At 39.3% G+C, this 22,871-nt stretch overlaps 1 long non-coding RNA gene across 7 annotated transcripts in view; it reads right to left on the reverse strand.

The window, feature by feature from the left end:
* LOC147364553 (uncharacterized) overlaps positions 1-22,871 on the reverse strand; it is a 202,635-nt gene that overhangs the window by 19,209 nt on the left and 160,555 nt on the right. Inside the window, exon 4 of one of the 7 annotated variants that reach the window (XR_015134659.1) lies at positions 7,540-7,691. The exons of 5 other annotated variants lie outside the window; for them this stretch is intronic. This is a non-coding gene — a long non-coding RNA (uncharacterized LOC147364553). Of the gene's footprint in view, positions 1-7,539; positions 7,692-18,380; positions 18,501-22,871 lie in introns of those variants that run through there. One more of the 7 variants, XR_015134662.1, reaches the window with a different exon arrangement.

Consider the following 22,871-nt stretch of genomic DNA (forward strand, 5'->3'; position numbering starts at 1 on the left):
TCACTAGAGATGCCTGGATGTCCGGGTTCAGCTTAAGTAAATAGGAAACACTAGACTCAAGAAATTGAGATCCTCAGAGAAAAATGTTAAGCCCTAAGGTCAGTGCTCAGACCTATCCCCGCATCACACAGAACCTGCCTGGCTGCCTGGTGTTGGATAAATAATAAATACCAGTCCCTTCTGTCCCTGGGATCAGTGTCCTGCCTTGACCTTGCTTATCAGATCAGGTAAGAAAGCGAGGTACTCCTTACCACATGTGGTCATTACATTTCCCATGGCATTTTTGCAAGAGGCCGGGCTGCTCCCCTGGCTGCTGTCCAGGTAGGTAATTATCTTGCCTCCTGTTCTAACTCCCTGGTGGTTTCAGTTGTAGGAGAGAGCCTCCTTTACTCCCACGTGATTGGCTGCCGGTGCTGAAAGGTTTCATTCTGGAAATCTGTTACCTTCTGCCCCGGAGCTCGGCTGGCATTCAGGGGTGGGAGAGGGTGTTTGAGGACAACTTGGCCAGGTCTATACTTACTAAGAGAAGTGGAGAATTGAGACTGATTTCCTGGTAAAATGAGAACTAAATGTAATTTTTTTTTCTTTTTTACCATATGACTTCATTGTTTAAAAATATGAAAAACTGGATTGTGCTTGGAAAAGAACAAGTTCCCCATTCAAAACTACTGACATAAAACCTGTATTCTTTAACCTCACCACAAGAGCATGCTATTTTGGCAAACTGGCCAATAATTATGGTTGTCAATTCCTTTGAAGGTGACACACGTGAGGAATGGGTATTTGAGTAGAGATGTACAGGAAAATATATTTATCAACTTACCTTTCTCTTTCTCCCTCTCTCTCTCATTATCTTTCTTTATCTATCATCTACCTATATTTATTTTTCTTCCTTCCTTTCTTTTTTGCTTTCTATCCATCCATCATCTGTCATCTGCCATCATTGCACACATAGCCTTTTATCTCCTTCTATATAGATCCTTCATAGATACTCATCAACCCACAGTTGATGGTGTTCACAGTAGTTCAGTCAACAAACAGTTTCTGAGTACCCACAGTTGCACGGTCATATGACTCTAGAGATATGAAGAACTATAATGATAATACCTTCCCCTCTGCCCTCTGCACACTTCCAAGCAATACAATATAATAAGACCAGCTCCAAAAAACATTATACCTGAGTTTAAATTCTGGCACCATTACCTCTGAGACTCTGAATAAGTCACACAATCTTTCTAAGCAATAATTTCTTCACCACTAAATGAGGGATAATAATATTGGGACCTAGCTTACAGGACAAATAACAGACTAAAATGAGATACTGAAATTAAAATGAGATACTGAAATTAAAATGCTCAGCATTGCATCTGGTACATAACAGGGTTCAATAAATGTTTGTAATCATTACTATAATAAAACCCACTAGGCATATCAGGAAGATCCCCTGGAGGAGGGCATGGCAACTCACTTCAGTATTCTTGTTTGGAGAATCCCATGAAAGAGGCAACTGGCAGGCTACAGTCTCTAGGGTCGCACAGAGTTGGACACAACTGAATGGACTTAGCATGCACACATGCATATATATACAAAAGCAAGACTGAATTGCCTGGTCCTGCCCTTTTGTTTTCCCCCAGCAGCTCTGAGATGAACTGATGGTCTGCAGCCATGAGATGTTTGTTAAGAACATTGGCTTTGTGGTCAGATGAACCTGAATCTCAGGTTGGAATCCCAGCTTTGTTACTTATTAGCTCACTGACCCTGGATATGTTAAATAACCTCTCTGAGCCCTGGTTTCCTCATGGTAAAACAGGATAGTCATAGGATAAAATTCAGGAACTATTTATAGTCACAATTCATAGGTTCTATACCTACCACATTAAAAAAAAAAGTGGAAGTGTTAAGTCACTCAGTCATGTCTGACTCTTTGCGACCCCATGGACTGTAATCCGCCAGGCTCCTCTGCCCATGGAATTCTCCAGGCAAGAATATTGGAATGGGTGGCCATTCCCTTCTCCGGGGGTTCTTCCCGACCCAGGGATTGAATCCAGGTTTCTTGCATCCCAGGCAGATTTTTTTAATGTCTGAATCACCAGAGTATACCTACCAGATATAGAGCACCAAATAAATGGTAGTCCTTAGTATCAGAGATAAACAATTGAGAGCATTTGATGATTTGACCATAGGAGTCAAAATGCAGCTGCTTTTATTATCTTTATCAACCAAAAAATGATCTGTTATTGAATATTTGCCTAAAGCTCAGTTGAAAGAATACTGTCCCTGGAGGTCTCATGAAGGGTGGCCCTCTCTCCACATCTGGAAACCAGTCTGGGCCATCTTGTAGAAACAGGTTCCTACTGACTGTGACTTTCACGTTATGCTACTTGCTTACATTGGAGAACAAGGCAGCTATCATTTGCATGAAACTCACAATGGAGTTTAAGCAAGAACATGGAAATCAAGGTCACTCTTTCAAACAGTATTCCTATTTGATGACTTACAGGAGGAAAATCCCTTATGTTTCAGTTGTTTGAAAAGTTGGAAGTTTTTGCATTACCTTCAGTGACTTCATTGAAATGTAGAGTATGCCTAACTGATATTAACCTTGACTTTCTTACTAGAGTCTCTGTTTTCTCTGTATCTTGTTTTCTCCTTCAGTTTATTATGTTTTTGCATTACACATATGCAAGCTGTCTCAAATGCTTTGCAGAACAAGGTGGAGAATAAATAAATAATGAAATGAAATATTCTTGCAATGCTAACATTATGTTCTGCAGTGTTTGGATTATTGTCCAAATGGAGTCGACCCATGACCATAAAGAATCCTAAATTTGCAATGCTTCTTCTCTGTACTGTAGGCTCTTACCAGAGCATTTTGACTTAAAGAATCTTCCATTCAGTTCAGTTCAGTTGCTCAGTCGTGTCTGACTCTTTGGGACCCCATGAACTGCAGCTTGCCAGGCCTCCCTGTCCATCACCAACTCCCGGAGTCCACCCAAATCCATGTCCATTGAGTTGGTGATGCCATCCAACCATCTCATCCTCTGTCGTCCCCTTCTCCTCCTGCCCTCAATCTTTCCCAGTATCAGGGTCTTTTCAAATGAGTCAGCTCTTTGCATCAGGTGGCCAAGGTATTGGAGTTTCAGCTTTAACATCAGTCCTTCCAATGAACACCCAGGACTGATCTCCTTTAGGATGGACTGGTTGGATCTCCTTACAGTCCAAGGGACTCTCAAGAGTATTCTCCAACACCACATTACCTAAGGACAGTTATTTAACTAAGACTCAGGTTTTTAAAATTATAAAATACAAACAGTTGTGTAAATCTAATGATGATAATGAAAGTTACTAACTTCTGAACAACCATGACATGTCAGACACTTGGCAGAAAACTTCACAAATGTCCTATAGTTAAATATTTTCCAGACATATTTGATCTCATAATAACTTTATGATACAGTCACTGACCCAATTTACACATGAGGACACTAACATGCAAAGAAATTATCTGCCCATGAGGACACAGCTAAGTGACAGATTATTAGTTGAACCCGGAAGAACTAGTACTATGGCACTCAGAACCACATTCATATTGTTGTTGCTGATTTAGTTTCAGCAATATGACATTTTCTGCTATAATTAATTCAGCAAAAAGACATAAATGCTGTGAACTTGATTTTGGTTATGAAGTTTCACTTTACTTATAATTTTTTTTGAGGACTGGCCCCACATCCAAGGAGCCATGGCTGCGCAGGCGCAGGAGGGCCTAGAGGAGCTATCCCATGTTGAAGGTCAGGAAGGGTGGTGGTGAGGAGATACCCCTCGTCCAAGGTAAGGAGCAATGGCTGCACTTTGCTGGAGTGGCCGTGAAGAGATACCCCATGACCAAGGTAAGAGAAACCCAAGTAAGATGGTAGGTGTTGCAAGAGGGCATCAGAGGGCAAACACACTGAAACCATAGTCACGGAAAACTAGTCAATCTAACCACACTAGGACCATCGCCTTGTCTAACTCAATGAAACTAAGCCATGCCCGTGGAGCAACCCAAGATGGGCGGGTCATGGTGGAGAGATCTGACAGAATGTGGTCCACTGGAGAAGGGAATGGCAAATCACTTCAGTATTCTTGCCTTGAGAACCCTATGAACAGTATGAAAAGGCAAAATGACAGGATACTGAAAGAGGAACTCCCCAGATCAGTAGGTGCCCAATATGCTACTGGAGATCAGTGGAGAAATAACTCTAGAAAGAATGAAGGGATGGAACCAAAGCAAAAAGAATACCCAGCTGTGGATGTGACTAGTGATAGAAGCAAAGTCCAATGCTGTAAAGAGCAATATTGCATAGGAACTTGGAATGTCAGGTCCATGAATCAAGGCCAATTGGAAGTGGTCAAACAAGAGATGGCAAGAGTGAATGTTGACATTCTAGGAATCAGCGAACTAAAATGGACTGGAATGGGTGAATTTAACTCAGATGACCATTATATCTACTACTGAGGGCAGGAATCCCTCAGAAGAAATGGAGTAGCCATCATGGTCAACAAAAGAGTCCGAAATGCAGTACTTGGATGCAATCTCAAAAACGACAGAGAATGATCTCTGTTCGTTTCCAAGGCAAACCATTCAATATCACAGTAATCCAAGTCTATGCCCCAACCGGTAACGCTGAAGAAGCTGAAGTTGAACGGTTCTATGAAGACCTACAAGACCTTTTAGAACTAACACCCAAAAAAGATGTCCTTTTCATTATAGGTGACTGGAATGCAAAAGTAGGAAGTCAAGAAACACCTGGAGTAACAGGCAAATTTGGCCTTGGAATATAGGATGCAGCAGGGCAAAGACTAATAGAGTTTTGCCAAGAAAATGCACTGGTCCTAACAAACACCCTCTTCCAACAACACAAGAGAAGACTCTATACATGGACATCACCAGATGGTCAAAACCAAAATCAGACTGATTATATTCTTTGCAGCCAAAGATGGAGAAGCTCTATACAGTCAGCAAAAACAAGACTGGGAGCTGACTGTGGCTCAGACCATGAACTCCTTATTGCCAAATTCAGACTTAAATTGAAGAAAGTAGGGAAAACCACTAGACCATTCAGGTATGACCTAAATCAAATCCCTTATGATTATACAGTGGAAGTGAGAAATAGATTTAAGGGACTAGATCTGATAGACAGTGCCTGATGAACTATGGAATGAGGTTCATGACATTGTACAGGAGACAGGGATCAAGACCATCCTCGTGGAAAAGAAATGCATAAAAGCAAAACGGCTGTCTGGGGAGGCCTTAAAAATAGCTGTGAAAAGAAGAGAAGTGAAAAGCAAAGGAGAAAAGGAAAGATATAAGCATCTGAATGCAGAGTTCCAAAGAATAGCAAGAAGAGATAAGAAAGCCTTCTTCAGCAATCAATGCAAAGAAATAGAGAAAAACAACAGAATGGGAAAGACTAGAGATCTCTTCAAGAAAATCAGAGATACCAAAGGGACATTTCACGCAAAGATGGGCTCGATAAAGGACAGAAATGGTACAGACCTAACAGAAGCAGAGCATATTAAGAAGAGATGGCAAGAATACACAGAAGAACTGTACAAAAAAGATCTTTACAACCCAGATAATCATGATGGTGTGATCACTGACCTAGAGCCAGACATCCTGGAATGTGAAGTCAAGTGGGCCTTAGAAAGCATCACTACGAACAAAGCTAGTGGACGTGATAGAATTCCAGTTGAGCTATTCCAAATCCTGAAAGATGATGCTGTGAAAGTGCTGCACTCAATATGCCAGCAAATTTGGAAAACTCAGCAGTGGCCACAAGACTGGAAAAGGTCAGTTTTCATTCCAATCCCAAAGAAAGGCAATGCCAAAGAATGCTCTAACTACCACACAATTGCACTCATTTCATACACTAGTAAAATAATGCTCAAAATTCTCCAAGCCAGACTTCAGCAATATGTGAACCGTGAACTTCCTGATGTTCAAGCTGGTTTTAGAAAAGGCAGAGGAACCAGAGATCAAATTGCCAGCATCCGCTGGATCATGGAAAAAGCAAGAGAGTTCCAGAAAAACATCTATTACTGCTTTATTGACTATGCCAAAGCCTTTGACTGTGTGGATCACAATAAACTGTAGAAAATTCTGAAAGAGATGGAAATACCAGACCACCTGATCTGCCTCTTGAGAAACCTGTATGCAGGTCAGGAAGCAACAGTTAGAACTCGACATGGAACAACAGACTGGTTCCAAATAGGAAAAGGAGTACGTCAAGGCTGTATATTGTCACCCTGCTTATTTAACTTATATGCAGAGTACATCATGAGAAACACTGGACTGGAAGAAACATAAGCTGGAATCAAGATTGCTGGGAGAAATATCAATAACCTCAGATATGCAGATGACATCACCCTTATGGCAGAAAGTGAAGAGGAACTCAAAAGCCTCTTGATGAAAGTGAAAGTGGAGAGTGAAAAAGTTGGCTTAAAGCTCAACATTCAGAAAACTAAGATCATGGCATCCGGTCCCATCACTTCATGGGAAATAGATGGGGAAACAGTGGAAACAGTGTCAGACTTTATTTTTCTGGGCTCCAAAATCACTACAGATGGTGACTGCAGCCATGAAATTAAAAGACACTCCTTGGAAGGAAATTTATGACCAACCTAGATAGCATATTCAAAAGCAGAGATGTTACTTTGCCAAAAAAGGTTCGTCTAGTCAAGGCTATGGTTTTTCCAGTGGTCATGTATGGATGTGAGAGTTGGACTATGAAGAAGGCTGAGCGCCGAAGAATTGATGCTTTTGAACTGTGGTGTTGGAGAAGACTCTTGAGAGTCCCTTAGACTGCAAGGAGATCCAACCAGTCCATTCGGAAGGAGATCAGCCCTGGGATTTCTCTGGAAGGAATGATGCTAAAGCTGAAACTCCAGTACTTTGGCCACCTCATGCAAAGAGTTGACTCATTGGAAAAGTCTCTGATGCTGGGAGGGATTGGGGGCAGGAGGAGAAGGGGACGACAGAGGATGAGATGGCTGGATGGCATCACTGACTCGATGGACGTGAGTCTGAGTGAACTCCGGGAGTTGGTGATGGACAGGGAGGCCTGGCGTGCTGAGATTCATGGGGTTGCAAAGAGTCGGACACGACTGAGCGACTGATCTGATCTTCTGATCATTTTTTTTTATATAATATAAAATTAGAATGGACTTGTACCTCATTTTATGGTTGTATATTTTACATATTATCATAAAACTAATTTAACAGTAAGGATATGAAAGACTTTTTTTTCCCACTGGAAGGGTTGATATATTTTTTGGGTTGGGTATATATTGATTCCCAATATGGAAGTTGTTTTAATCTTGTATCTGTTTTAGCTTAAATTGCTAAAATTTAAAAATTATTGAGAGGAAAAAGAGAACTGAGATGACCAAGAAAGATGAGATTTGGATTAGCTTTCAAAGAGAGGTAGAAGGCAAATGTTAGTGACAGCTGATAGTATACCACCACCATCATGCAGGTGATTCTAGATTGACTTGGCTCACCTGGAATAGCTAAAGGATGTCCTTCATTCCACACTGTTCCAAATGGGGCCCTTCAAAAGCTGAGGGCTTTGCAAGAGGAGCTCCAGGCACACAAGAGGGAATGAATAGAACACGTTGAAACTCTACATAAGCTAGGTTGTCAGAGCAAGGGTCTGCAGTGGGAGTAGATACGGGAGAGAGAAACCAGAATCAGAGCGGAGACAGAACAACACAGTGGATAGCTCTGAATGCAGAATTTAGACTTTAAGCAATGGGGAGGCATTGCTTATCACTGAGTAGGAGATTGGTATGAAATAGATGGTATTTTAATACCAAGTCAAAGGATGACTAGAAGAAGGGAAAACTTGCTGGACTGAAAAGAGTATTGGCTGAGTTTACCAGGGTGGAGGTTAAACAGGTGGAGTTAAGGATGGAGGTGAGTAACCCTCCTTCACTCCCCAGGTAATGAGGATTCTGACATTTCCATCTAGAAGTAACTTATCGGCACTGGTAAATACAGATGAATTATGCCTAGAGCCTCAGCTTCCCTGATGGTTCCCCACACTTTGGTCAGACCCATAAATATAATGGAGAGATCGTAAGATTGCCCCCTTGTCTTGCTGGCAAAGCTTGTGCCTACAATATCCCACTGGGACCAAAAACCACATTGAGATTCCACAAGTATGTTTCTAACAATGCTGGGCAGCGGCTCTTTCAGAAAGACTCTGCCCAGGGTAGCTGCTGCAATCAACTTTTTCACTTCGGGTTTCTGTTGTAAAGAACTTGTCTGAGGCCTCATGCAGAGATCAATTTATATCATCTAAATAGGTGACATGTAAAGAGTGCCTCACTGACTCCTGGATTGGTAGCGGTCACCACGTTCACCTTGCCTTTGTTTCTGGTTTCTGGGGGCAAATGAACTAAAATTCATATGTTACAATTAAAAAGCATTAACAGCAAACACTAGAAAGAACAAGCAATTAGTTAATGTATTATTTAAGGCCTTATTACACTTCGGCTATCAAGGACAGTCATTCATTCTGAGAAGGATTTTTTTTTAATCCATTATTAAAAGCTTAAGTGTCTACCAATAACTGAAAATATGTTTGGATTTGCCTGAATTCAACTCTCAGGAGCAAAACCCTGACAATATATCCTGACCTAATACGGCAAATGTATTAACTTTCAAACACAATTAAAAAACTAATCTATAAATTTCACTATGGATTTTTTGCTGTATATGGATCCATCCATAATTTCTAAGCGTTTGTTCTTTTCAGGGCGTAATACTTGAAGCTGTAGGGGCGTTGAAATGGACGTATTAACCGTCCAGAATCTCAACTCTTCTCCTCTGTGGCATATAACTAGAATTGATAATGGCAAAAATAGTAGTAATTACCTGTTGATAGATATTTCTAAAAACATTTAAGAACTTTCACTTATGTACTCAGTCTTTTAGTCTTCCATTTAATATTTGATGAAATTCTTGAAATAGGATGTTTTCTTGAAAGCACATTCTTTTCAAACATTTCTAGATTTTCTGTGAAAACTGACCAAGAATACCATCTAACAAAGCAAGGCCATAAAGCAAGCCCCAATAAATACCAAAGAAATGATACCACAGAGATCATGGTTCTGAACAAAGTGCAAATAACCTGGAAATCAATAAGAAAAAGAAAAAGAAACAACCCCAAATATTTGGAAAATTAAAACTCCACTTCTAAAGAATTCATAGGTCAAGGAATAAGTCACAGTGGTTAATTAAACATATTTAGACCCAAATACTAATGGAGTGATACACACACACACACACACACACACACACATATATACACAAACTTGTGGGGGGTAGCGACAATGGTAATATATATGAGAACATCACACCTCAAATTCCATTAGAAAAAAGTAAAAAAAAAAAAAAAATAGCTGAAAACTAATGAGCCAAGCACTTACTGAAAAAGTTAGAAAATAGAGTGAAATAAAATTTTGTATAAAGTGAGTACTATTTGTGTCTCTAATGGCAAAATTGTACAACACTAACTCTATTATCAATAACAACTATTCAAGAATAATTATACTGGTAAAAACTAAAAACAACTATCTGAATTCATCAGAGATCCGCCAGGATAGACACGATGTAAGAGTCCAAGATCTTAAAGAGAAGATAAGCTCGCTGAGGGCATAATCACGTTATCTTCTATTTGTTTCCCTAAGGGAATTTGCTGATTTGTGGAACAAGGAAGAGAAGTAAAAGGAAGCAGTATAAGATTTGTGGTGGTTTCACTGAGCTGGACAGTTTGGATGACCTAAATGGCCAGGACTTAAGAAGTCCAGATCTCAAAGTGGGAACCACACAGAAGTCAGGTTAAAATTCTACTGGTACTTTTATTTAGGGTTGTTTTCAACTTCTAAGTCATATGTGCTTTGGGCAAGGTGCTAAGGATCCAAGGAGAGAGCAGCAGCTTCTGTGAGACCAAAGAACTTGAGTTGAGGCTTTGTTTGGAAAGAAAGAGGTTGGAGCTATGACTTACAGAAGTGAAGTCCTGGTTAACACATTTGACTTGCCATTGAGACACCTGAAGGGAATGTTCTAGGAGTCAGAGCTGGGCTCTATGTGCAAAAGCAAACTGAAAATAGAGACCCTTCTCTCCAACAAAGCCTGAAGCCCAGCCTCAATTCGTTAAAGCGATCTGCCTGTACTCTCTCCACTTGCCAGAAAAAAATTAAATCCTCTATATAGAAAGAGAACATAGTCCAGAGCCTCTATATTTTTTGTTGTTATAGACAATGTCCAACATTCAATAAAAATTACCACAGAAGTCTAGAAAGAGGGTCAAATGACCAAAAACAAAGTCAAAAATATAACAGTAGAAATTGCCCCACAAGTGACCACAGTATGATTGTATGCTCAAGAAAACCAAGGGAAAATAGAGCATTTCATTATAAAATGAATCGAAGACTCTGTTAAAAAAAAAGGAATATAAACATTTTAGACATAAAAGGATAACAACTAATAAAAGGAATAGATTGGTTTAGTAGTGGATGAGACAGTAGAAGAAATGATTTGTGAATTTTGAGATAAGGCAGTAAAACAAAACTCACAGAAGTTTAATACACAAACCTCAACTGTATTCCTACATCTGTACTACCCACAGAATATAGTTAGAGTTGTCATTGATGGTGAAACAAAGCATCTAGCAATAAACCTAACAAAAGAGGTACGAGGCATTTATGGACAAATTTATAAAGATTTAAATAATTGGGGTGGGTTTCCATGTTTATGGATTACCACAGGGCTTCCCAAACTTTAATGTGCACAGGATCTTGTTCAAATGCAGATTTTGATTCAGCAGATCTAGAGTGAGGATCAAGATTCTAAACTTCGAACAGGTTCCTACGTAGTATCCATGCTGCTTTTCTACAAACCACACTTTGAGTATCAACAATTTAGAAGATGCCGTATTGTAATGCACAATTTACACTAATATTTCAATGTGATTCCAATAAAAATGGATGATTCTTTGACAGAACTGGGTGAGCTGGCCCTAACATTTATATGGAAAGCAATGTGCCATAAATACCCAAGGCAACTCTGAAGAAGAAGGTTGAATGGGGTTTGTGAAAGTCACTCAGTCATATCTGACTCTTTGCAACCCCATGGACTATACAGTCCATGGAATTCTCCAGGCTACAATACTGTAGTGGGCAGCCTTTCTCTTTTCCAGGGGATCTTTCCAACCCAGGAATTGAACCCAGGTCTCCCACATTGCAGGCTGGATTCTTTACCAACTGAGCCACAAGGGCAGAGCAAGATTCCGGTTCAGACCCAGGAATTGAACCTGGGTCTCCTGCATTGCAGGCAGATTCTTTACCAACTGAGCTATCAGGCAAGCCCAGAATGGGGTTTATTCTATCAAAATAGCAAATATTTTTATAAGGCTATGATAAATAAAATGATGTAGAATTGTCACAGAGAAGACAGATACACCAACGGAAGGGAATAAAAGGCAAGAAGCAGACCTGTATATAAAGCAAATTTGATCTATGATAGAGGTAGAACTGGACAGTGCTTAGAAAAAATGAAAATTTAATTGAAGTTACTGGCACAATTATTTATTTATATGCACAAATGAAATTGAGTCTTATCTAACACCATACTGGAAATAAATTCCAGGTGGGTTTAAATGCTGAATTTCATCGCAAAACTTTAAAATTAAACAAAAAGTAGGAAAATATTTTATGATTCAAGTGTGGAAAGATTTTTAATTAGGTAAAATAAATACAACTATATTAAATTGGGCACTAGGGGTGAAGGCGGAGAAAGTGATGGCACCCCACTTCAACACTTGCCTGGAAAATCCCATGGCCAGAGGAGCCTGGTAGGCTGCAGTCCCTGGGATAGAGAAGAGTCGGACACGACTGAGCGACTTCACTTTCACTTTTCACTTTCATGCATTGGAGAAGGAAATGGCAACCCACTCCAGTGTTCTTGTCTGGAGAATCCCAGGGACGGGGGAGCCTGGTGGGCTGCCATCTGTGAGGTCGCACAGAGTCGGACACGACTGAAGTGACTTAGCAGCAGCAGCAGGGGTGAAGGACCTTCCCACCAATAACGGAGATTTAAGAGACACGGGTTTGATCCCTGGGTCAGGAAGATAAGGTCCTCTGGAGTAGGTAATGGCAACCCACTCTTGTATTCTTGCCTGGAAAATTCCATGGACAGAGGAGCCTTGTGGGTTACAGTCCATGGAGTTGCAAAGAGTTGAATGCGACTTAACACACACAACATACATGTTTAACTAATAGATTGAGAGCTCTGACTATATTAAAATGAAAACTTCTGTAAATCAAAATTCACCATTAAAAAAGTGAAAGATAAGTGAGACTGGCAGGAGATATTTCCAGTGTATGCCACTGGAAATCTGCATCCTGCTAATTTGAAAGCATCCCAAATCTAGAAGAAAAAGAATTTGAAAGAACTGGAATAAGAGGGAGAAACTAAATGGCGGACTGGGGACTACAGAAATAAAACACAAGTTAAAATTACCAGGGGATATGATTTCAAACACACAAGAGTAGGAAATATTCATATACTGATAATTCTAGGAATTGGTTAAGATGAAGAACCAGGTGAAATGACATTTATAAGTGTAGGAGGGTAAATTATGTGTGACTTCAGGGAGCAGTTTGACAAAATCTCTTAAGTGGACCATACAGATTCTCTACTACCCAGCAATCCCTTTCCTGAGGATGTTCTCTGGAAAAATTCTTGCATATGTGTACAAGTTGGTTTTCACAGGAAAGTTGATAGCAGCATTATTGGTAACTGCAAAATATAGGAAAAACCTAAATATGCAAGTAGAATGAATTTAATTAAATTATAGTATACCCATGCCATGGAATATAAGACTGAACTGAAAATAAATAAACTAGAGATTTATTTATCATTAAAACAATGAGATAAAAATTTTAATTGAAGGTGAAAGTAGCAAAAGGATACTGTGTGATACTATTTTATGAAGTTAAAAATATGTAAATCAACCTTATATATAATTTGGAGGAATATATAGTCAAGTAAAGGACTGAAAATCACCAAGTTCAGCACAGTGTTTATCTCTGGAGGTAGGCGGGGAGAGGAAATTGCCCCTGAAAGAAGATACATGGAGGCCTCAGAAGTATTTGTAATATTTTATTGCTTAAGCTGAATAAAGGCTATATAACTACCAATTATAGTATTCTTTATACCTTTTTGTATGCCTGAAATATTTTACTATAAAACAGTTTTTAAGTGTTCCAGACTTGATAAATCAGGAAGGTATTGTTAAAGGCAAATGCTTAAGTGCTGGCTGAGATCACCTTGACAATCCAGGGCACTACTGAGACGCTACTGTGGGAAGCAACTGTTGAAAAGAAGCTAACCGTAAAAAGATATGAAGCACATTAGGAAGCCGTCTCTCATAAGAGACAAGCAACAGACACAGTAAATGAGAGACTTTTCAGTTGAGATACTAAAGAAAGCAGAGCGGTTTCCAAAGAACTTCAAAATAATTAAGTTAAAAAATGATCAAAGAGATAAATGAGTCAACTGAACTCATGTTAGAAGAAGACACGAAAACAGAATAAGTAGACTTGAAAATAAGCATACATTCTAGAAATAAAAAAAATTGCCATCATAGATGTAAAACCCAACTGAACATGTCAGAGTAGACCAAAGCAAAAATTAATAAGTTGGAAGATGAATTTAAGAATGTGACTTGGAGACCTCAAAAGATGTATTATTTTTTAAAAAAAAAGGCAATGAGAGATTTGAAGAATAGAACAAGAAGCTCTGTTATGTGTTGCTAGTGGTGAAAAACCTACCTGCCAATGCAGCAGACATAAGAGATGTGGGTTTGATCCCTGGAGGAGGGCATGCAGTCCACCCCAATATGCTTTCCTGGGGGATCCTATGGACAGAGAAGTCTGGTGGGCTACAGTTCATAGGATCGCAAAGAGTCAGACATGACTGAAGCAACTTAGCACAGCACACACAGCAGCACACATAGCAGCACACATTATGTGTCTAAGAGACCCAGATGGAGGGAAAAGGGAAGGAGTAAATGCAAATATATTGGTGGAGAATTTTTTAGTGAGACGTGAGTTTTCAGATTGAAAAGTCACACACAAAATTCCAAATGGAAGAAAACTGGGGTCGGGGGTGGGGTGGGGCAGGAAAAACAGAGAGGTAGAGACAAACTGCTGTGCATCAAACATAAAGAAGACAAATTCAAAAACCACCAGAGGAGATAAGACAGGTAATCTATTAGGAAAAACAATCAAATTGACATTGGACTTCTCATCAGTCAAAAAGTAATCTGGAAGAAAAAAGAAAATGCCTCCCAAGTGTCAAGGGAAAAATATAACAGCCAATCCAGAATCTTACACTTAATTATCACTCAAGAGTGAAGATGAAATAAAGATATTTTAGAAATACAAAGAGAGTTCATCACTTATTGAAAGAACTTTCTGATGAGGGAAATAGAATCTAGAAGGGAGAAATGGAACCTAACTGATGATGATGAGAAAAATATTAGTAAGCAAGTTCATAAAAAAAAAAAAATGACACTGGGCTGTGAAAAGAAATAACAACTAATATGAGTTTAAAAGTAAGGCCTTATAAAACATGAATTATTTTCTTAAGGATAAAATAGTTGAGAAATAATTAGAATAGTCTATTTTCCTCATTTTTGTTTGGGGAAATAAAGATGATTAAGACTTGGTTAGAAAAGCACAAAGTCTGAGTGCCCTTAAAAATTTTAAGGCAATCACATAAAGAATAAAACTTATAGCTTGTAAACTAGAAAATGGTGAAAAGTAATTGAGAAACTCACAGTTCAATAGAAGACAGGGAATTAGGAAAGAAGGAGGGGGGAAGAAGGGTAAGAGAAGCAGCAGCAGCAACCAAAAAAAACCTAGTAAAGAGAAAATCCAAATAAGGCCATAGGAATTAATCTAAATATGTTAATGATGACAATATACTATTTGTGAAGACCTGTTTTATTTATCAACTTGACTAGGTTACAGTCCCCAGTTACTCAAACAATAATCAGATGATGCTATGATGGTATTTTGTAGATGTGATTAAAGTCCATAAGCAGTTGATTTTAAGTAAAGGGATTATCCTAGATTATCCAAATCAATCAGTTGAAAGGTCTTGAGAGCAGAGCTAAGGCTTCTCTAAAGAAAAGGAAATTCAGTCTGTGGACAGTAGCTTCAGTTCATGCCAGAAAGTTCCAGCCTGTCCTTTCTGACAGCCTGCCCTACAATTTCAGACTTGCCTAAACAGCTCTAATAATCTAATTTGATCTAATTCCTTGTAATAAATTTCCTAATATAGATCTTTTACTGGTTCTGTTTTTCCACTTAAGGGCTGACTGATATGTTATGTAAATGAATTAAACACATCTCCACTTGCACAGATTCTTAAACTGTATTAATAACAAATACAAATGCTCTTTATGAGAAGCATACCTAAAAACATAGAGAAAGTTGAAAGTGAAGGGATAGAGAATGTATACAGCTGAAAAATGAGCACAAAAAGAAAGTAGTGACAGGGATAAAGAAGAGTATTGTGATAACAAGAGTACCTCTGATGGTCAGTAGGACCAACAGGAGAGTCTCCCATGAAGCTTCTGGTGCTTCCAACGAGGTCCCAGCCCTACGGGTCCCTAGTAAACTTGGTGATTCCTTTTAACTTCCCAGAAGAGCCAGACAACTTCCTAATTTAAACCAAGACAGCTTTTTAACTTTTAATTTTGAAATAATTACAGATTCAGAGCAAGTTGCAAAGACTGAATAGAGAGGAATAGTATATCCATTACCCAGTTTCCCCCAGGGGGTCACACCTTAATGTAACTATAGCACAACACTGAAACCAGGAAACTGATAGTGGAATGTGTATGTACAGCTCTGTCATTTCATGACAGGTGTCGATTCTTGTACTCAAGACCCCCGGTCAAGATACAGAACATCACCACAAAGATCTCCCTCGTACTTCCTTTTATAGTCAACCCCCAGCCCCTCACCGTCTCTAATGCCTGAGAACCACTCGTCTGTGCTCCGTCTCAATAATTCTGGCATGTTTCCAAAGAAGATATACAAATGGCCAACAGTCACACGAAAAGATGCTCAACGTTACTAATAATCAGAGAGATGCAAATCAAAACCACGATGAGACAGCACTTGACACTTGTCAGAATGGCTATCATCAAAAAGTCTACAATAACAAATGTTGGTGAGGATGCAGAGAAAAGGGGACTTTTGTACACTGTTGGTAGGAATGTAAATCAGTACAGCCATCATGGAAAGTAGTATGGAGTTTCTTCATAAAACTAAAAATAGAACTACCGTATAACAGCAATTCCAGTCCAGAGTATGTATTCAAATAAAATGAAAACACTAATTTGAAAAGATGCCAGCACCCCATAGTTCATAGAAGCATTATTTACAGTAGCCAAGATATGGAAATAGATGAAGCAGAAGTAGGTACTACTCTGGAATTCCCTTGCTTCTTCTATGATCCAGAGGATGTTGGCAATTTGATCTTTGGTTCCTCTGCCTTTTACAAATCCAGCTTGTACATCTGGAAGTTCTTTGTTCACATACTGCTGAAGCCTAGCTTGAAGGATTTTGAGCATTACCTTGCTAGCATGGGAAATGAATGCAATTGTATGATAGTTTGAACATTCTTTGCATACAACTACTTCTGTTGCATTGACTACACTAAAGCCTTTGTGTGGATCACAACAAACTGTGGGAAACTCTTAAGAGATGGGGATACCAGACCACCTTACATGCCTCCTGAGAAACCTGTATGCAGGTCAAGAGGCAATTGTTAGAACCAAACGAGGAACAACGGACTGCTTCAAAATTGGAAAGGAGTATGTCAAGGCTATGTACTGTCACTCTGCTCATTTAACTTCTATGCAGATTACATCATGTTAAATGCTGGGCTGGATGAATCACAAGTTGAATCAAGATTGCTGAAGAAATATCAATAACCTCAGCTATACAGATGATACCACTCAAATGGTAGAAAGTGAAGAGGAACTAAAGAGCCTTTCAATGAGGGTGAAAGAGGAGAGTGAAAAGGCTGGCTTAAAACTCAATGTTCAAAAAACAAAGATCATGGCATGTGGTCCAATCACACTTCATGGTAAATAGATGGTGATAAAGTGGAAACAGTGACAGATTTTATTTTCTTGGGCTCCAAAATCACTGTGGACAGTGACTGCAGCCATGAAACTTAAAAACACTTGCTTCTTGGAAGGAAAGCTCTGACAAAACTAGACAGTGTATTAAAAAGTAGAGATACTACTTTGCTGACAAAGGTCCATACAGTCAGAGTATGGTTTTTCCAGTAGTCATGTATGGACATAAGAAATGGACCATAAAGAAGGCTGAGTGTCAAAGAAATGATGCTTTTAAATTGTGGTGCTGGAAAAGACTCTTGAGAGTCCCTTGGACAGCAAGGAGATACAACCAGTCAATCCTAAAGGAAATGAATCCTGAATATTCATTGGAAGGACTGATGCTAAAGCTGAAGCTGCAATACTTTGGCCATCTGATATGAAGAGCTGACTCATCGGAAAAGACCCTGATGCTGGGAAAGATTGAGGGCAGGAGCAGAAGGGCAGTCAGAGAATGAGACGGTTGGATGGCACCATTGACACAATATAGGTGAATCTGAGCAAGCTCTGGGAGATGGTGGAGGACAGGGAAGCCTGTTGTTCTGTAGTACTTGAGGTCACAAAGAGTCGGAGACGACAGAGGCTGAACAACAACAACCAACCAGATATGGAATCAGTCTAAATGTCCATCAACAGATAAATGAAGAAAGAATATGTGTTGTGTGTGTGTGCATACATAAAAGAATAGAAGCCGTAAAAAAGAATGAAATTCTGTCATTTGCAACAACGTGATGGACCTAGAGGGTATTATGCTTAGTGAAACAAGTCAGACAGAGAAAGACAAATATTGTATGCTATTACTTATTCATGGAATCTAGAAAATAAAACAAATAAATGAATATAACAAAAAAGAAACACCTCACAAATATAGAGAACAAACTAGTTTTTATCAATGGGAAGATGGAAAGGGGAGGAGCAAGATAGGGTTAGAGGATTAAGAGGTATAAACTACTATGTATAAAATAATAAATAAGCGACAAGGATATATTGTACAGTACAGGGAATATAGCCAATATTTAAAATAACTTTAAGTAAAGTACAATTGATACAAATATAGTATCATTAACAAGATAATAATTTTGTCATTTTGAAAATGTTACATAACTGGAATAATACAAAATGTTACCTTTTGAGATCTGGCTTTTTTACTTAGCATAATGCCCTCAAGATCCATCCAACAAGTTGCATGTAATATTAATTTGCTTCTTTTTACTGCTGAATAATACTCCATAAGCCTGTCCATACTTTTAAGTTCTAAAAAAAAAAAAACTGGGAATTTTGTTAAATAAAATGATCAATTTAAAAATATTTTTAAAAACGTAGCAGCTCTTAAGATTATAGGATTTTAAAGTTTTGTCTTAAAATAGGTTGCCAGTTTCACTTCTGGGGCTTACACATTCTCACACGATTTGGGGGGAAGAGCTCATTTATGTTCTTACCAAATCATTAATTGAATGGGCATAATCATCCATTTATGACAGAAATATTTATTAAGTGCCAGTTATGTCTTACTGTGCTCGCTGCTGGCAAGCATAAAAAGAGGAATGAGATATTGATCTTATCCTTAACACAGAACCCAGCACATAGCAGGCCCTTAAGTGCTATTAACCGAATGAATAAATCCTGCTTTTAAAAGGAATTTACAATTTGGTGGCAGAGATAATGTGTAGATACAAATAAATGTGAGTTAGAGAACGGCATATTCATCATCGAGAAGGTAGTGCACTGGGACCGTTGATAGGAGAAACATTATCTTCCGAGGACAAGAGAAGGCTCCAAGAGATTGGTGACATATGTTTGGCATTGAAAAATGATAGGAATTGGGACAAAAGTAAATGGGGGGGAATAATAACAGTAGTTGACAATTATTTCTATCTTCCTGTGTACTAGGTACTCTGCTAAACATTCTATATACTTAAGTTATTCTCACAGTGTCTGTGATATTATATTATCCTCTTGTTACAAACAAGAGGCATAGAGAGGTGCCTTGCCCAGGGTAACAGCTTGTAATGGGCTGAACTTGAAAAACTAGGCAGTGAAACTAGGCAGTGAAACTCATGAACTCTTATACTAATAGAATGAAGAGTGGAGCAGAAAGAAGCATGGGTGCAGAAAACAGGGAAATGTGACTGCAGTCTAGAGGGAGCAGAAAACAGGGAAAATGTGGCTGGATTCTAGAGTGTGCAACTAGGAGCAGGAAGAGAAGCCCACAAATCAAGGCCCTGCAGAGCCTTGAATACCATGTTTAATAATTTGGACATAGCTTAGAATGTTTTTGAAGGTTTTGAACAGAGGAATGACTTGATTAGAGCTGTTTTGTTCATTTACTCAGTTTGGGTCTTTATTCAAAAACATAGCGTTAAGAAAGAGCACATAGATATCAGATGTGGGAAAATTAGTAACATCGGTCCAGGTTGGAGCTTAGAGAGCACCTGTGAGAATGGAGATGATGGGCAGTTGAGAGATGCTGTGCGGATGGACAGCTTAGGACCTGGCAACTGGCTGGAATGAACAGAATTGGATGGGGAACAGGGAGCATTCAAGGTATCTTAGGGGCTTGTCATCTGTATATCTGGGCAGATATGTTGAGTTCAATAGGAACTGGAAGGTGAGGAATAAGTTTCAAGGGAAAAAATTATGTCAGCTTCAGATAATTTGAGTAAAGGTTTTCAAGGACGCCTCCAGGTGTCATGGAAAGGACTGAAAGCCTAGAAAGAGTCTGGAGAGGCTGCACATTAGCCATTAAAGTGGATGACCTAACTTTGGGCAAGAATTTTTAAATACCTAGTTTTTAAAGAATATCTACTCAGTAAAAAGATCTCACATTAAATGAACCAGCACATCTTTGATTATGAAGCTCAGAAGCACTGAACTAGGATTTTCCTCAGTGCTTTTCTAAAAGTGAATTTACATTTAGATTATACATAAAATGGTATAGAAATGTTTGGACTCAAGGCTTAAAGGAATGGCTGTGAGAATTTTACACTGGGTTGTAGGAAAAAGAACACAACCGAAATTCATTCTAAGCTTGTCAAGATTTCAATTTACAAACAGGAGACTGAACTATTCTTATTAGCAGCTCTTGACCATTTAAACCACCAGCTGATGCTTTCTTGAGCAAAGTTTTGAAATTTTCAGTATTTTACATTTAATTTTCCTATCTAGCATTACTTGGCTAAAATTTTAGACTTGGAAAGCAAGAGTGGCTAAAATTGCAGAAAATGTAATAATTTTAAAAAGCAGAAATAGTAATAACAGAAGCAATTTCTAAAACTAATAATCTTTTGGGTCTACTTTGAAGCCTTTTAAAAATTGGGTGTGTATCTCTAACATTTTGGCAATTCTTGGGACAGGCAGCTTGGATTGAAGTCTACTTTTTATTTTCCTGTTTTCCAAACCAGTTCCTTTTAGAAATGTATGTGTTAGTTGAGGTATTATAAGTAGAGAAAACCAAAATGACTCCCTTCCCTATCCCTAAGCAGTCAGTAAACGTTTCACCTCTTTGCTCAGAACACGCCTCTAAGTACACTCTAGAAGAGGGACTCAACTCCATATTCAAGCAAGCCCTTAAATTTGTATGTTAGAATTGGAGTGAAGGGCATGTATTTTCCTGGAAGTTAGTTTTACAGATCTTCATCATGATCTCAAAGTGGTTCATGAAGATTCCAGAAGCTAAAGCTGTCTCTCAGGATTCTTCTCAGATCAGGGACTGTAGAACCAAAGCGTGCCCTCTCTTGCCCAATACTGCAGCATGGTGGGCTATATTGGAAACTCAAGGGTGGAATTCAGGAGATTTTTTTTTTTTTTTTGATGTTCCCGCTCCACTCTAGACTTTTACAGACTTCACACAAGACTTATCCTCTTTAGGCCTCAGTGTATTTGTCACTCAAAAGGAACAGAATGTCCATCTGACCTGGAAAGAGTCAATCAACTCTCATGAGAATAAAACAGTGTGGGGAATACACTTTGAATAATGCAAAACACTGTACCAAGGTCAGATATTCCTCAGTGACCTTGTGCTGAACTACTGGTTCCTTCCTTTTTCTAGCTTCTTGGCCTCTTTCCTTTCCTAGAGGCCACTGGTTCCCTCAAGTCTGCATTCTCTGCTGTTTTCTCCATTATTCAGGTGCTGCTTCCTACAGCAGAGATGGAGAAGAGAAAGGATGTCGTGGAAGCCAGGGGTCACTTTAAGAAGTTGCTTCTAACAGGGAGACATTAGTGCTTTGCTTTTGTAGAGTGCTTCACAGTTTTTCTGAGCTTTCCAAGTTAATTGCCATCCTGCTTCATGACCACAGGCCCAGGGGAAGTTTTTACCACGTCCACTTTATTTGATCTGGAAACTGAGGCACAGAGACGTCAGGAGTCCCAAGTCACTGGCATTGGCTAGAGTGGTGGCAAGACCGGAACAGGGTCTTCCAACACCGGGTTCCAGAATTTTGCCAGAATTCTCTTGGGTCTCATTTCAGATGGGAGATAGAATTGACGAGAGTATTATTTAGTCATACAGTGAGAAGGTATTCACCAGCAAAGGAAGGAAATATTCCTTTTCCTTGTACAAGGATCCCAGAAAAACTGCCTGTCTTCTATCGTGCTTATTTTCAAATGAGGTCTGACCTTGTAGCTAAGACTTTCTTCCGCTGCTGACTCTGCTCACCCTCCTTCTACTTGATTCATTTGGGCCCCAGTGGCCCTGTTTGGGGAAAGGCCCATCTGGGAGCACTCAATACATTCCCCTGTCAGGGAGAGGAAAAGAGCTACACTTGCAGAATAAGGAAACTTTCAGGAGGGCTCTGGCCAGAAGTCAACTTGCAGTCTGAGAGCAGCACTTGATCCAACACTGGCATACATGCCTGTTGCTCATTACTTCACAAATGCTGCTGCATATCTTTTTACTCTTGCCCATTGCCATGAATCCTCTGAATCAGCACGCTGCTCAAATTTTCAACCATTCAACATGCAGGCACCTCACATACAATTATTGAGCACCTACCCTGTGCCAAGCGCTTTGGGAAATAAGAAAATGAAAGTTGACGGGCCTGCTCCAAAGCCTGTCAGCCTGCAGGAGACAACGATAAAGTGATGCACAGAGCTTCTGGAGAATGCTGTGCTCTGTAGAGAGGAGAGGCTGAGTTGCTTGCCCTAAAATATTAGCTGCTATGAAAAGATGATACATCACTGGAGAAGTGCCAATTAAAACATAATGAAATACTCGTTTATTAGAATGAACAAAATCCAGAACATTGATAACATCAAATGCCAACAAGGATGTGGAGCAACAGGAACTCTCATTGCTGGTGGGAAGATGGAATGGTACAGCCCTATGAAGGACAGTTTAACCATTTCTTATAATGCTAAACATACTTTTACCATACATTCTAGCAATTGTGAGTGCTAAGTCATTTCATTTGTATCTGACTCTTTGTATTCCTATGGACTGTACCTGCCAGGCTCCTCTGTCCATGGGATTCTCCAGGCAAGAATACTAGAATGGGTTGCCATGCCCTTCTCCAGGGGATCTTCCCAACCCACAGATGGAACTCATGTCTCCTGCACTGGCACTGGCACGCAGATTCTTTACCCCTAGTGCCACCTGGGAAGCTCTTTAGCAATTGTGGTCTTTGGTAT

This window comes from Bos grunniens, chromosome 10 (assembly GCF_055505025.1).
Source record: "Bos grunniens cultivar Pamir isolate PY7600 chromosome 10, Bosgru_T2T1.0, whole genome shotgun sequence".
Lineage (NCBI taxonomy): Eukaryota > Metazoa > Chordata > Mammalia > Artiodactyla > Bovidae > Bos > Bos grunniens.